This window comes from Cyprinus carpio, chromosome B18 (assembly GCF_018340385.1).
Source record: "Cyprinus carpio isolate SPL01 chromosome B18, ASM1834038v1, whole genome shotgun sequence".
Taxonomy (NCBI): Eukaryota; Metazoa; Chordata; class Actinopteri; order Cypriniformes; family Cyprinidae; genus Cyprinus; species Cyprinus carpio.
This window is the reverse complement of record NC_056614.1, coordinates 17,389,669-17,405,234: the sequence shown is the minus strand read 5'-3', so window position 1 is coordinate 17,405,234 and position 15,566 is coordinate 17,389,669. Positions and strand designations below refer to the sequence as shown.

General features: G+C 36.2%; 1 protein-coding gene across 1 annotated transcript in view; it reads left to right on the top strand.

Moving 5' to 3' along the window:
- Positions 1-7,708: 7,708 nt before the first annotated feature.
- The window catches only part of LOC109097817 (SKI family transcriptional corepressor 1 homolog-B), a 43,926-nt gene continuing 36,068 nt past the window's right edge, over positions 7,709-15,566 (top strand). Inside the window, exons 1-2 of the mRNA XM_042744101.1 lie at positions 7,709-7,865; positions 7,955-8,021. The gene's annotated coding sequence lies outside the window, so the exon portion shown is untranslated. The remainder of the gene's footprint in view (positions 7,866-7,954; positions 8,022-15,566) is intronic.

Sequence of the window (15,566 nt, the reverse complement as noted above, 5' to 3'; positions counted from 1 at the left end):
ATCAACAAATCTTGGGGTTTTGGAACTGATTGGTCATAGGACTCATTGATCTGAACTTATGTACTTCAGTTTTTGAGTGAAAAAAAAACATTAATTGTGGATAATTTTCATTCAAAATCATTGTTCACTTAAAAACTGAGGTGCATAACCTCAGATCAGTGAGGCCTATGATCAAATACAAAACCTTTGCTAATTGAAAGAAAGCAAGTTGTTAAAAAGATTGAATCCAATGTTTGATGATAATATTGCCTAAAGAGAAATTTATAGGCAATTTTTTTTTTGGCTGATCATTTTTGACTAGGATCACCACAAGTGTAACAAGAAAAAAAGTGTAACAAGAAAATTTTCCTAGGTTGTTATACCCTGTGTGAGCAAAGTCATTAAGATTTAGTTCAATGCAAAAGCGGAAAAGAACAAATCCTCTCCAGGTCAAAATGTCTGGAACACAACATGAGGGTTAACACTGATTTACCTCTTGAATGTGTATCGACCGTCTCTAAGGGTCGCCAGAGTTCACACATCTGCTGTTCCAAGGGCACGTTCTCTCCAGCTGGAGGTTAACGGCATCTACCGAAGGTCAAGATTTTTTTTCCTCTTATAAATGTGTTTCTGTGTTTTATACATCCATATATATGCATTCTTATAGTTACAGCAGAAATCGTGTCTAGCCATTACAGATCTTATGGTTGCATTCAGTGAAATGCCATCTACTTTAAATACACTTTTTCAGCAGCAAAGAGCAATCTTTTACAAAGGGGAAAAAACATAGAGGAAAGAAAGTGAAATAAATCATTCCTGTTATCCACTTTGATACTCATTCTCTTTTTTTCTCAAACATGATGTTAGATCTCCAATCTTTCTGCAAATGAGCCCTGGCTCTCTGTAATGGCTTTCTGCTTCTCATGGGAAGTGCGAGTCGTATGCTCGACCCAAAAGCTGCTGATTGAAGAGGAAAATGTAATACAGGTGTAAAGCAGACTTGATGGGGGTCTTATGCAAGGGTTATGAATTTTAACCATTTTCATCTACACACTTGTATGTACATACATATCAAATTGGATGTGAATGTGCTGGCTGGACTGTTTGCTGCTCCACAGAGACTGGAGGGTTTCTGCTGGGCTGTCGCTAATTCCAGATGAGAGGATTGCTATTATGCCAAATTAATAGGAATTAAGGAGGATTGAGTTGGTTAAGCAAGCACTTGATTAAGCTTTACACAGTCCAGCAGCTTCATGAATGAAGGCGATGCCGACTTTGACTATACAGGACAACAGAACTTGGACAGAGACCTTAAGATGCTTGCATTTTTTATTTTTCATTTTTTTGCATTGAAATTAGACAGTGTGTAATAATGTTTTTTATTCTTTATTTGATTTTTACTTATTTATTAAACAATGTGTTCAATTATTTATTTATATTATTGTTTAATAATTTGATTCTCATTTTAGATTATAATAGTTTACATAGTTTTTATTTATGCTGTTATATTTCTGGAAAATGCCTTTTTCTCTTGCGAATAATTGGCTGTAAAATGTTAATATCAGTAATTATGCAAACAGTAATTTAAGCAAGTTTCTACATCTGTGCACAGAGTTTTTTGTTTTGAATGCTAAGGCATGTAATGACATCTATGGGTGTTCTTTTTCAGAAATCCACCAAATGGAACTATTTATTGATAATCCCAATCATAAAGACCCTGAAATGACTGTTACAGTTTTCAGTTGAGATGCAGACGCCCTTGTGTTGCATGGAAATGCCCGTATATATATATATATATATATATATATATATATATATATATATATATATATATATATATATATATATATATATATATATATATATATATATATATATCTATACATATATACGTATATATATATATATATATATATCAAATGCAGTATGTGCACCCTCAGTTTCTATAAATATGAGGCCTCTGGTTTCACATTTCTCTAAAAGCAAAAAAATGTGAAAGTTGCAACCACCCTGTGATTTTAAATCAATGGTGTGGCTTGCTAGTGTCTGTGAGGACTTAAACCAGGGTAAATGCTTGACCTGGAAAGCCATGTTTGTCTATCATTGTCCCTCTTCAGGGATAAAGTAATTGATGGGTGGAGCCTCGCGTCTGCTAATTTATTACCTATATGTAAATTTAATGATGTGATTGGAAGCGTTACAGACCTGAGGCAACAAGGTTTATACAACAGCCCTGTTTAGTTATTGTCCAACAAAGGGGGAATTCACTTAACTCAACCTGCAGAGATTAGTGGGTAATTGTTGCTATAATCGATAAGTCACCGGAGCATAAAATAAAAGGTGCTGTTGTATGAGGGAGGGGGTCTGAAATGGGTTTCCAGGGTCTTTTCTTTGAGTTGCGGCAGCTATAGATTGCATATGTTCATTTCATATCAATGCACTAGCCATGTGTCTTTTCATGCAAGCCTGCATTTTGAGTTGAAGCCTGATTTTGGCATGTGAATGTATAGGAAAGAGAGTCTATGTATATGTTTGTGTGTGTGGGTGAGTGGGTGCAAACAGTGGGGCTGGGTGTGCTTGGATGAGCCTCATTGTTCCTGTGCGGCCTAGTGACAATGCTGGCGGGCAGATAGGGATGAAACCTGAGCAGGGTGACAGTGATAAATAGCCCTTTTAATAACAGCTGCCCCACTTGGCCACCCACTCACAGCCTGTGTCCTCTGTGTATTTATTTCTATGTTTATTTATGCATCTATAGCAAGAAGGAAATCACAACCGTAGGGCTCCAATATGTCTTTTTTTTTGGGGGGGGGGGGGTCTTGGTGATTTCACAGATTTGGATTTTTAGAGGGTGTAGTTCTCAACCCAACCAAATCATTCATCTTTTCTAAGGTCTCCAATGACTTTGTGTTTCTGCATCAAAGCCCTTTGCAAATCCATGTTCTGGCATATTCAGCATGAGTATTGCCTGTTCTCTTCTTTGTGTTTCTACAGGATGACCTTTAGAATAGTGATGTTTTCTTTATTTCACATCCAATGGGTAGTCTTTTTTTTTTAAATCTATATCTACCTATCGTTCTCTCTTTATAGTTCTTTCTTTATTGTTATCTGTCTGTCTGTCTGTCCGTCTTTCTATCTATCATCTGTCTGTCTGTCTTTCTATCTATCATCTGTCTGTCCGTCCGTCAGTCTATCTGTCTGTCTATCTGTCTATTGATCTGTCTGTCTATTTGTCTGTCCATCTTTCTATCATCTGTCTGTCCATCTGTCTGTTCGTCTGTCTGTCCATCTTTCTATCTATCATCTGTCTTTCTGTCTGTCTGTCATCTATCTGTCTGTCTACCTGTCTATTGGTCTGTCTGTCTGTCTGTCTGTCTGTCCGTCCATCTTTCTATCTATCATCTGTCTTTCTGTCTGTCTGTCATCTATCTGTCTGTCTGTCTATTGTTCTGTTTTCCTTCCTTCCCACCATCACCTCTTCTACTATCCAACCTTCCAAAAGTCTGTCTGTATGTTTGTCTGTTTATCTGTCTGTAATCTATCTGTCTATTGGTCTGTCTGTCTATCTGTCTGTCCGTCTTTCTATCTATCATCTGTCTGTCTCCATCTCTCTACATCTCCCCAACCTACCATCCCACCGTAATCCATCCTTCCAATCTCCCTGTCCCTCTCTATATATAACATGTTCATCCATCTTTCAATCATCTATCAACTTTCCATTCATCTGTCAACCTTCCTTCCCACTGTCCTTCCTTCCTATCTGTCTGCCCGTCTTACTAACTATCATCTTATCTATCTGTCTTTTGGTCTGTCTGTCTGTCATCTCTCTGTCCATCATTCTATCCATCGTTCTGTCGTTTCATCACATACATTTCACAATATACCCCATTAGTGCTGTAGAAAACTTTTCAGTGAAATTAACTTTTTTTTGCCTTTACAACATTTATATATCTTCCACCCTTATAGCATGTGTGTGGCCTGAAGAAGTTCTCTGTTGTATTTAAAGACATGCCTCTTGCTTTTATGTTGATTTTAACCCAGCCATTAGACTGAGGGCAAGTTCTTTTGTCTGCTGAAATATAACCCGGGGCTTGAATGACTGAATAGTGAAAGTCACAGCAGTATATCAGAGGTGTCAGAGTGGGTTCCTTCAGGGCACTGTCTCCCCTGCTCTCATTCAAACCAATTCTCCCCCTTAATTGGCTCAATTAGTTAAGTATCCATGTACATTATCATCTATGCATTTTTCATGATCCGTTTTAATGCCGTGGCAGAATAGAACAGGGCAACTTTCAGCTATGATTTAGCATTTGGGGAAATGTTAATGTCAGAGCTAGTAACTGATTGGGATAATTAAGTAATTATAGGCAGATGTTGGAACAAATGCCAAAACAGGCTTTGCCCTGCAGAAACTTTTCTCTGCGCTGATTTTGACACCCCTGTTGTGTGGGGATATCCCAGAGGTACCTGTAAAATAGTTACAGTTTCACCCTTGTGATTATTCGGTTGGAGTCTTTTGATATTGAACAAAATGGTCTTTTATGTTATTGTGTGGAGAGGAAATGAGCTGTAAAGAGAGCGCGATCGGAATAGCAAATCACAGAACCTAATAGCCACGGCCAGCGAACCACAGCTCTGGCCTGGAGTTAACGCAGAAACATACAAACACACATTTTTTTCTTCACAAATGTTTACTCCAGATTGATTACTGGTAAAGCCAATATGAACTAGTATGGTATTATCACATTAAAATAAACTGATCAGACTATGAGTACGGTGGTAAGTCAACAGTGTGCTGTGACTTCACATCAGGTGCATGGAGAGCCTGTGAATGCTTTTGACGGCTGTCATAATTGGAGTGTGGCTGGCAGGCATTGCAAAGTGTAGATCGATAAGCAGCAAATTTTCCATTAAAGAAAGATTACGTGAACATTGCTGTAAATAGCCAGGAGCGGCTCCATCACTGATAGACCTAAATTGGTCAACATTTTGAACTCTGGAGTGACACGTTAGTTACTAGTGTTGGGGTGTAAGCAATAAAAGTAGCAATGATTTTCAAAGTAGTACATATCTGTTTTTAATGTCAGAGCTGAAGGAATAATCTAACACCCATAAATGGTACTTTTTCTCTCTCTGTCTTGTTTTAATTTATAATAAAATGTATATTTATTTAATAGTAATTATTTATTTACCTCTAATATTGGCTAAAAATATGTCTTCTAGTATTTCTGCTGTAATCATGACAATGCTGGATGTTTTCAATTTGTTCAATAAAAAGTTAAAGAATATCAGATATATATATATATCCTTGTATACTATGTATATAAACCCATTAAATAACACTATTCTAGTAATTTAAAATATACATACATATATATATATATATATTAGGGCTGTCAAATGATTAATCATGATTAATCACATCCAAAATAAAAGTTTTGTTTACATAATATATGTATGTATACTGGTGTATATTTATTATGTATATATAAATACACACACATGCATGTATATATTTAAGAAGAATATGTTATGTTTATATATTAAATGCATTATATATAATATAAAATATAAGAATATAAATATATAAATGTATATACATGTAAATATTTTCTAAATATATAATTTATGTGTGTGTAGTTTATATATACATAATAAATATACCCTATACACATACTATATATATGTAAACAAAACTTTTATTTTGGATGTGATTAATCGTGATTAATCATTTGACAGCCCTAATAAATAATATATATATATATATATTTTAACTTCATTCAAATACTTACACACACCAAATATATATATATATATATATATATATATTTGGTGTGTGTAAGTATTTGAATGAAGTTATAATTAAATAATTACACCTTATTTTAATATAATTTAATGACGCCCCCTGGTAGAGAGCTACTGGTTTAGCCTGTACAAGTAAATGAACTGATGAAAAAGTGATTCACTGATTCGAATCCCTGTACTATGTTTGTGATTCTGTTGTGTAAATTGGAATGTTTTGTTATAGTATACATTTACAGTTTTAAGTTTGTACATTCACCCTAATGAAGGAAAATACATTTCTAATTTATAAAATTTGGCTCTAAATTGTACATTTTATCCTTGTATACATATAAAGCCCATTAAATAACACTATTCTAGTAAGCTTGATAGTTTGAAGCTTGTAGCATGGCTAACTACTTTTTAAAAATGGCTTAGTTGTAGTTAAACTACTTAAAATTATGATTAGCTTTAACTTTGACAAGCTACAGTTTCAAAGTAGCTTCCCTAACACTGCCAGGTAGAGCAACACTGTCTTTTTAAGATCAGGCCCTAAATGTAAATGTAAGTATTAGATATACATGTAAATGTATGTATTAGATATACATGTAAATGTATGTATTAGATATACATGTAAAGCTATGTATGTATTTGTGCATCTAGACATGTATTTATGTGTATTTATGTTTATCATGAACCACCTAGGGATAACCATAATGAGACAATGTAGTTTCATCTGGCTAGCAGTCCGAAATGCCAGAGTGCTCATCATAAACACATCATTACACATAGATCTACAGGCCACCAAGGAGCACAAATCTACAGTTAATTGGCAGAGAACTGTGAGGGATGATTAAGAAATAAAGAACGCTGGGAGCTGAAAAAAAAGACACAAGAAGCAAAAATCAACAGTGGCTGCAGGACAATCAATCAAATCTGTCAGCGCCTTTTCCACACGGTGTAATTTATTGGAATTGTTCTTAGGAAATGGGTACACTGTGTAATGTGTAGCTAAGATCACTTTGTAACACCTCGCAGCAGTTGACATTGAAACCAATCTTGGGCTGTGTCCTTTGATCTGTGACTCTGCCCTTTGTTGTCGTTGCCAGTTTTAAGCTTTTTTAAAATGAGTAGGTGAAATATATTGGCCGGTTGTTAAACGTTTTTAGGTAGCAGTCTCTCCCTAGCCAGTGGAAATTATGCACAAATTAAGTATTAACAAGAAGTGACAAGGTGTCATGGGATTGGAAGTTATGATTGAGGTCAAATGCATTATTGTTTTAGGCAGGAAAATTCAGTATTGTGAGACAGGGGTCAAATGCAACATTGACAGCAGTTGATTAGGCGTTTGGAATAAATTTCTGAATGCATCAGTCATGTCTAAGCTGACAGTGCACTCGCTAGATGATTATCATGATGGTGTAGTGCTTAAGCACAGGTCAGGTGTGTGTGTGTGTGTGTGTGTGTGTGTGTGTGTGTGCTGCAGTGTTTAAATACGAGTCAGACCCGTGTGGTGTGTAAAACGGCCCACTCTAACTCACTCTAGCTCTCTCTCTCTCTCTCTCTCTCTCTCTCTCTCTCTCTCTCTTTGTATTCTCTCTCTCTACACACACACACAGGCTCTAGCAGACCTCTAAATCATGTTTCCTAATTCCCTGAGCCACATCTCAATCATTTTCCCTGCTAATTTGAGAGTCACCCTCATTTCATTTTAAACGATTCATTTTCAGCACATTTGTACAGTAAATGGCCCCGATGTGTTCTACAATTTAGTCAATTACTGTTTCAGCCACTGGGGCTCCAGGGAGGCCGAGCACACATGGCCTGAAGGTACCATCTCAATAATTGTTTCAGGAAAGTTGGGAATGGATCGGTAACGCTGTGTTCTACTTATTGAAATGTCAATTGGAGCCAGGACTTCACACTTACCATTCTCTATTTATACATTTCTATGTTCCATTAAAAATGTATAGATCTCCTTTCCTCTTTATGTGTCTGACCTGAAGCAAGGAGAGTGCAACAGATGTTTGGCTCGTGTTGTTCAAACTTGCTTTTTGGTTGGTGATTTAAACCTGATTATTTTCACTCTGGACTCAAATTGAAGGGTAAGGAATGTTCTTTTGCATGGTATCACAGGCTAATAATCGTAACTAATGTTATGATGTAGTCTTTTTCTGTTTCTTGTCTTTTGCAGGAATTGCTGCGTTGTGCTTCAGTTGAAGTGTGCTAACAGTACTTGACTCTTTGATGGCTCTCATGAGGTAATTCTTGATTAGCTGCATATACTGGTAACACTTTACAATAAGGTTCACTTTTGGTTAATGCAATTAGTATCAATAAGTATTAATGAACAGCAATCTTTCTCAGCATTTATTAATCTATATTAAAGGAAAACATCTCCCAAAAATTATAATTTGCTAAATATTTACTCGCCTTTAGGCCATCCAAGATGTAGATGAGTTTGTTTCTTCATCGTAACAATTTTGGGGAAATGTAGCATTACATTGCTTACTAACCAGTGGATCCTCTGCAGAGAATGGGTGCCGTCAGAATGAGAGTCCAAACAGCTGTTAAAAACATCACAATAATTCACAAGTATTCCATGTAACTCCAGTCCATCAATTAACATATTTTGAAGTGAAAAGCTGCATGTTTGTAAGAAACAAACTTAGCCAAAATACCGTAATCTTTAATAACACTTTCTGTAAACTGTGCTTGATCTGTGCATATTTCTCTCCTGATTCAGACAAGATTAACTTTTTTTTCACAGGAGAAAGTAATGTTATGGGTAGAGGACACTTATTTTAGCCAAAAGCAATGGTTTGAAGTTAAAATACCTTAATGATGAATTAGTTTATTACAAATTATATGCAGCGTTTTGCTTCACAAAGATATTGTGATGCTTTTAACAGCTGTTTGGACTCTCTTTGACGGCACCTATTCACTGCAGAGGATCCACTGGTGAGCAAGTGATGCAATGCTACATTTTCTTAAAATCTGTTTCAAAATCATCTGCATCCTGGATGGCCTGAGGGTGAGTACATTTTCAGCAAATTTTCAGTTTTGGGGTGAATTATTCCTTAAATGTTAATTTGCAAATGAATTGTTAATTTATGTTCATAATAACAATGTTAATTTATACAGCTTAAAATGATTAAAATCTATTAGTGATATGAAGTAAAATTAATCAAGATTAATAAATTCTGCAAAAGTATTGCTCATGTTGTTTAATGCATATTACATGTTACCCTGTATTTTAGGTTTATAATAATTTTTAAATGATGCTCCTTATAGATATTTGATGTTATTTTCTGCTCCACTCTCCTCCTGTTTTGTATTTTCCATCAGTGCATAATTTAGCATTCATATTATAACTCAGGGACTCTCACTCTCCCTACATGTAATTTTTCAAAGGGCCATAAAATTTGCAGAACTTCTCCTGAGGTCCTCTTTAATTACAAATTAATTAAACCAGAATCAATTAAAAAATTAGATCCCCTTAAATGAGGTCTTAATGGGTGTTAATGAGGGGGAGAATGTGTAACTGGACCAAACAATGTGACCTGCAGACCCCAATTAACAAGCTCATTTTTTACCATTTATCTTCTGTTTGGACAAACGTCATTAAATTTAGATTTCATAATAACAGCTCAGATATCTACTTGCTCTGTGTCACTTTGGAGGTCAGCCTACTCTTGGCTATAAGGTAAACATGCTCCGATCAGAATTGTGTTCCCATATACTGTATGTGCCTATCGCAGAAGCACCTATATCAAATTACCCTTTTGTTTACACCTTTTGCACTTTCAGAAGGTTGCCCTTAATCTAAAACGCAACATCTTTTGTTCCTTCTCTCTTAATGCTGGCCTATTAAACAAGCCTGTTTATTAGATGCTAAGGCTGGTGTGGCATTAAGCAGTCAGTCTATCAGTATGTATTAAGTTGTCACTATGAGGTGATGGAGGGGGGACGCAGTGAGCCTGAGCCGGTCCAGTCTGCTGAGATGGGCCCAGGCCTATTAACTCCTATTGACAGTGACACACATGTGGCCTCCTCAATGAGTGGTTCCTTATTGATTTTTCTTCCTAGCGCTTTTCACTTCCCCTTTCATGCTGCTGAGAGGGAGATCTTTATCTTGACTGATTGGTGATGTGAATTGTCTCACACATACACACGAGCAGGGCCAGTGTAAAGGTTTGACCAAGAGTTTTTGCATATAGGTCTATTTATATATCATTACTGTTTTTATTAATAAAGTAAGGCCTCTCACATGTTTTCTATTTTATTATGGTGTTGTCAAACCCAGGCATCAGTTAAATAGCGTAAAACAGCGCATAAGGCTTGTCACTATTCTCCCGATCCGCAGTCTGTACTGCTTCTGTTGCCAAAATTAACTCTGACAGCAGATATCGATTTAATATCAGGGCAGGCCACTGGGAGAAAAAAAATGATTATCCTCTGGTAAAATCAGCTATCGATGGGAAAGCTAATAGCTTCCACCTCACCCCTTGAAGAGATTTATCGATATATTATTTGATACATAGTTACTCCGTATCTGACACACGCAGGGGAGGGACGGGAGCACGGTGGCATATTGTGTTTGTTATTGGCGGTCTGTGGTCATGTAATATGTCACACTCTCTTATTTTTCACTTAGCTGTGTAGGAGAGATTTTCTTTGCATCTAGCTTTGTTGTTCTGCCTGAGAATGTGGTCTGCAAGAGCTAGATGAAATTGCTTTTCCAGCTCTACAAAGGCTTTGGTTCTGTCTAAAAGTTAATCGTAGCAAAAAGACTTTTAATTACATTATATTTCCTTCCTTCCATTAGTGCCTTAGCAGTTACTATAAAGTGACCTTCATGCCTGCATCCAGCATTTAGAACAGATAAAGAATTGGCCATTTATATAGTTGATTTCATAATGCTGTATGGTTTTGGAATATGCAGGATAGTTACAGTCTTTCTCTTATATAGACTGTATGTTGCATACATAATGGAAAATGTCATGCATGCACATCCAAAATACAGTTGCATGTGTTGGGAAAAAATAAAGAAAATTGCCACAGAATTTTTCTTTTCAATTGACAGTTATCTTGATAGTTTCACCAGTTTTTAAGCAAGAAAATTAGATCACTCAAACTATGATTCATGTTATTGTAAATCATTTTATTTCAATTCATAATTTTTTATTTTGACTTATTATATTAATTTATACTCTTTTATTAGATATTTCTGTAATTTTGCAATTGTTCTATTTATGCCTGCATGCATTATACATATCTTTTACAGTACTGTAGATTTGCAACTTTATCCATGAGAAGCTGTATGTAGACTGAAAGTGAAATGCTTATTATATTCTGTTTTTGATTTCAAAGCATGAGTCCATTTCTAATATTGATTGTGAGCTTGAGGGATGAGCACATTTCCTGACATGCACAGATTTAGTTTGGTCAGATCATTCTTCCCTATTATCAAAATACTAGCGTGTTGCCAACCTAATAACTTTATGTGTCATGTTTGGCCCTGTCATCTGAATCTTGACAGTCTCAAGCGCTTTATTCCGATTAAAATTATTGATTACCGTGAACAATATCAGAGCAATCTTAAGACATGACGGACTGGTTGTCTATTAATGAAAAATTAATCTTGAGGGATTTCTGCTTGCTGCTTAATGTCATAGACCTGCAACCATAGCTCACTATTGCACTGTGGTCTTTTTATGACAGAATAATTGGAGATGAGCAGAAGCACCTGACTAGCCTGCATTCAGGAAAAGTCAATACTGCAAGCCAAACAACTTCTCACTCAATTGAACTCTACAGAAAATCCATACAGCACAGCTCTATCCCTTTATGGCAGTGAGAAATAACCCTGTCTCATTTAAAGCTGCAATGCCTACTTGCTTTCCAAGCAGTGATTCATGCAATTTTATTTTTTGTTCATGAAAACATATGATGCAATTTTATATGAAAATATTGGTACAAAAAAATTATTAAAGGGATATTCCAGGTTTAACACAAATTAATCTCAATGGACAGCATTTGTAGCATAATGTTGATTGCTGCAAAAAAAGGATTTAGATTCATACCTTCTTTTTGCTATACATTATACAGGATATAGTATAGCAAATATTTTATACTCACATAAAATTAGTATTTTGGTGTAAGTGCCTCACTGTAAGCCTGATTTTGAAATTAATTTTTGTGCTTTTATGCCACAGTTGCTGTCAACAGAATGAAACTTGAATGATCTGGAATATTCCTTCCATTATTATATATTACATAAATATTCATTTTAAAGGGATAGTGCGCCAAAAATGAAAATTCTGTCATGTTTTACTCTTTAGTCACCCTCATGTTGTTTCAAAACTGTCTTTCTTTCTTTGGTTGAACATAAAGGAAGATATTTTGAAGATTGTTGGCAATCAAACACATTTGGTTCCCATTGCCTTCCACTGTATGGGGGAAAAAATATAGCAGTCAATGCAACCCAAAACTGTTTGATTGCCAACATCATGTTTCTTCTGTGTTCTGTAGAAGGAAAGAAATGCATACAAGTTTGGAACGACATGAGGTTGAGTAAATGATGACTGAATTTTTATTTTTGAGTGGACTGCCTCTATAATATTAGTATATGTGTATAATAACACATGTATAATAATAATGATATTATTATTATAAGATAATTTTTTGTGCATGAGTTTGTTTCTGTATTCATACATTCCTCCAGAGAGCAGCATACCTGAGAAGGTCAGACCTTGACATGAAGCCAGCTGTACTGTATTTTCTCTGACACTGGCTGAGCTCACCCCTGTTGCCATTTGACTGGGCTATAATTTGTTTTTGTACCCCAGTGCTTGTGCGCAACACTGCCTGCGATGTAAAACACAAAGCACTCTGAGGGCAGTGCTTGCATGCAGTTATTTGTATCAGAATTGGGCATCTGGGATATGGCCCTATATTGCCTTTTTGGGACTATAATTCAACCCACCGGTCTATGGGGCTTTAAACCTGCATTTTTCCTGGCCATATCATTACAAGGCCATAACAAGCATGCATTTTTTTTTCTTTTATTTTGACACACTCGCTCGTCTGGTATTTGCACACCACCTGTTCTAGACAGATATTTTGAAGCCTGACACTTCTATTGTTTGGTGATGTGGCTGTTTAATCACTTTCTTACTCTGTAATTAAAGCCCAAGAGAAGCTGTGAAAAGGTAAAAGGAAAGAAGCGTTTAGACTTAGCCAACATTATGGCCTTGCTGTAATTGAAACTGCGGATGTTCCTCCGTGCTTATTGTCTTTGGAGTGCTCCGTAAAAGTACCTCATGTTGAATACTTTATATAAGCAAAGCCCAACCGTAGATTCAGGGCTATGCTCTGACCCGAGCATGGTGGCTGATTTGATACCCGAGGCCAAATGGTATCATACCCTGATGGTGAGCTGATCTTCCTCTCTCTCTCTTTCTCTGAGCCGTTCAGAGTGCAGTAAAGGGTCTTTTAGAGTGGACCATGAATAGTGCATGGCCAAGCTTTCATTACAGGCCACACTAGATTGTAAATAAGATACAGGAAGGCCAGGATAGTGGAGCGCAGTTGCAGGGTTCAGACGAGCCTGAGTAGGTAGGAGCTGTCAGTCAAATCTGCATTGCACACGTCCATTCATTCTCCAAGGTTACCAGGTATACATGGCGGCATGGGGCATTTTCTTCGGATTTTATAAGAAGATTACTCTATTTAACCAGGAAAGTGGGATGAAAAAATTTGCGAAAATTGCATCCGTGTCCTTTGACTCCTAGGTATTATACATTCCTTTGAATAACTCAGTCGAAACAGAAAGTAAAGTGCTCTCACATGCCATCTGATGGTGGAAAAAACTGTCAAAATCCACAAAAGAGAGGTATACCAGTAAAATAACTGTGAAAAAGTGTCAGCAGGCCAACTGACACGGAAAACACGGAACACGGAAGCGCTTAACGGCATATTTGCTCAAAGGCTTGTATTGGTTTGGCTCAGGAAAACATCTTGTGCCGACAGAAGTCTAATTACCTTTGTGCTAGCATACATGGAAGAGGGTAATCACTATAAACTGTCAGACACCATAAGGCTCCTTACGCTTCAAAATTAATATCTCTCTCCTCATTTAATTAAGAAATGAAAGTGTTGCTTAACAGGTATTGATTGTGGCTCATAGGAAATGTAACCCATCAGTGCTAAAAGGCCCTTGACTAGAAGTTCAAAAGATAATGCAGCGAGTCCAGTGGAGGTGGAGGTAAAACTAACCTCACACTGACAGCTTTTATCAGTGATAGTCTTCCCGCCATCTGCTCAATAAATTAAGGTGTAAAGACCTGATGGGGGTCTCATGCATAACCACTTTAAAAAGTCATAGTTCACCCAAAAATGAATCTTCTGTTATTGTTTACCATTATGGTGTTTCAAATCTGTAGGACCTTCTTTTTTCCATTGAAAGTGAATGAAAAATCATCATAGAGTGACTTGAAGTCTTTTAAAGCCATATGAAAGTTTTGTGTGAGAAACAGACCAAAATTTAAGTTATCCTACATTACTAGTCAAATTTGAATAATTCTACTAATTTTTAATTATTGCTGTTTTCCATTATGATTGAATCAGGAAATATCACTTAAAATAGTCACTAAAAATGGTTATCAAAACTTCTCTAATCAAAATACTCTTGGCACTACTTTGCAAACTGTATTCCAATGTATGCTGGATACTTTTTGAATCTTTTTTTGCTTCTTTGTCTTTATATGCACCATTTAAAAAATTATTAAGGTTTATTTAATTTGTTTTTTTCCTAAATAATTTAAGTTATTTAGTTAGTGTGAGAAATAGACTGAATTTTAAATTGAATCTCTTTTTGGTATGATTAATTCTATGAGAGAATTAGAGTTGTCTTATTTGTGAATGCATCCTTGTTTTAAATCTGATCTTTTCTTTAAATCCTTTCACAAAACTAGTCTGCATGATTGTTTACAAATTTGACTACTCTGCTTCTTGAAGTTCATCTCACTCGAAGCAATCAAAGTGGTTACCAGTTAGCTGGAGGGGCCGATTTTAACTGAATGACCATTTAGTTTTCAGTCTGTTCCTCATGCAAATGTATCATATGGCTTCAGAAGACTTGGAGTTTAATGCACAAGCCATATGCACCACTTTCATGACACTTTTAAGGTGCTATTTTATTCATAATTGGACAGCTACAGTTCTGATTCACTTTGATGTTATGGAAAGAGTGGACAGAAATGATGACAGAATTTTCATTTTTGTTTGAATGTTTCTTTGAAGCACAGTTGTCTAGAGAAATGCCATCTTTGAATATAGCAAGAGAGCTGGGACTTTACTGATGTGTTAATAAGTTTGTTTGTTTTTAAGAGGAATATAGTTTCAGTGAGACATGATGTCCTGTCTGGTGTGTTCCACTCTCCAGTGCTTGTTAAATGTTAAATGACCATCATGGATTCTGTAAGTGTCTGGTGTTTCTCCCCTCATTATATCACACATTCCAAACAATCAAGATTCAAGATTTTTATTTGTCACATACACAATTATATAGAGCATATATAACCAGCAGTGAAATGTGAGTTTGATCTGACATTTGATCTGAGAGTCCGAATGAGCCAGCATTATAATTTAATCATCAGCTCCTTTCTTTTAATCGGCACGCAACCCGATGCACTCTGGGTTCTTGTAAGAGTGCACTGAGTGAGGCCCGTCTGCTAACAAACTGATGGGCCCATGTTGCCCTCTGAATAGGGCAGTTAGGCTTGCCCATAGACGCAAGCTGG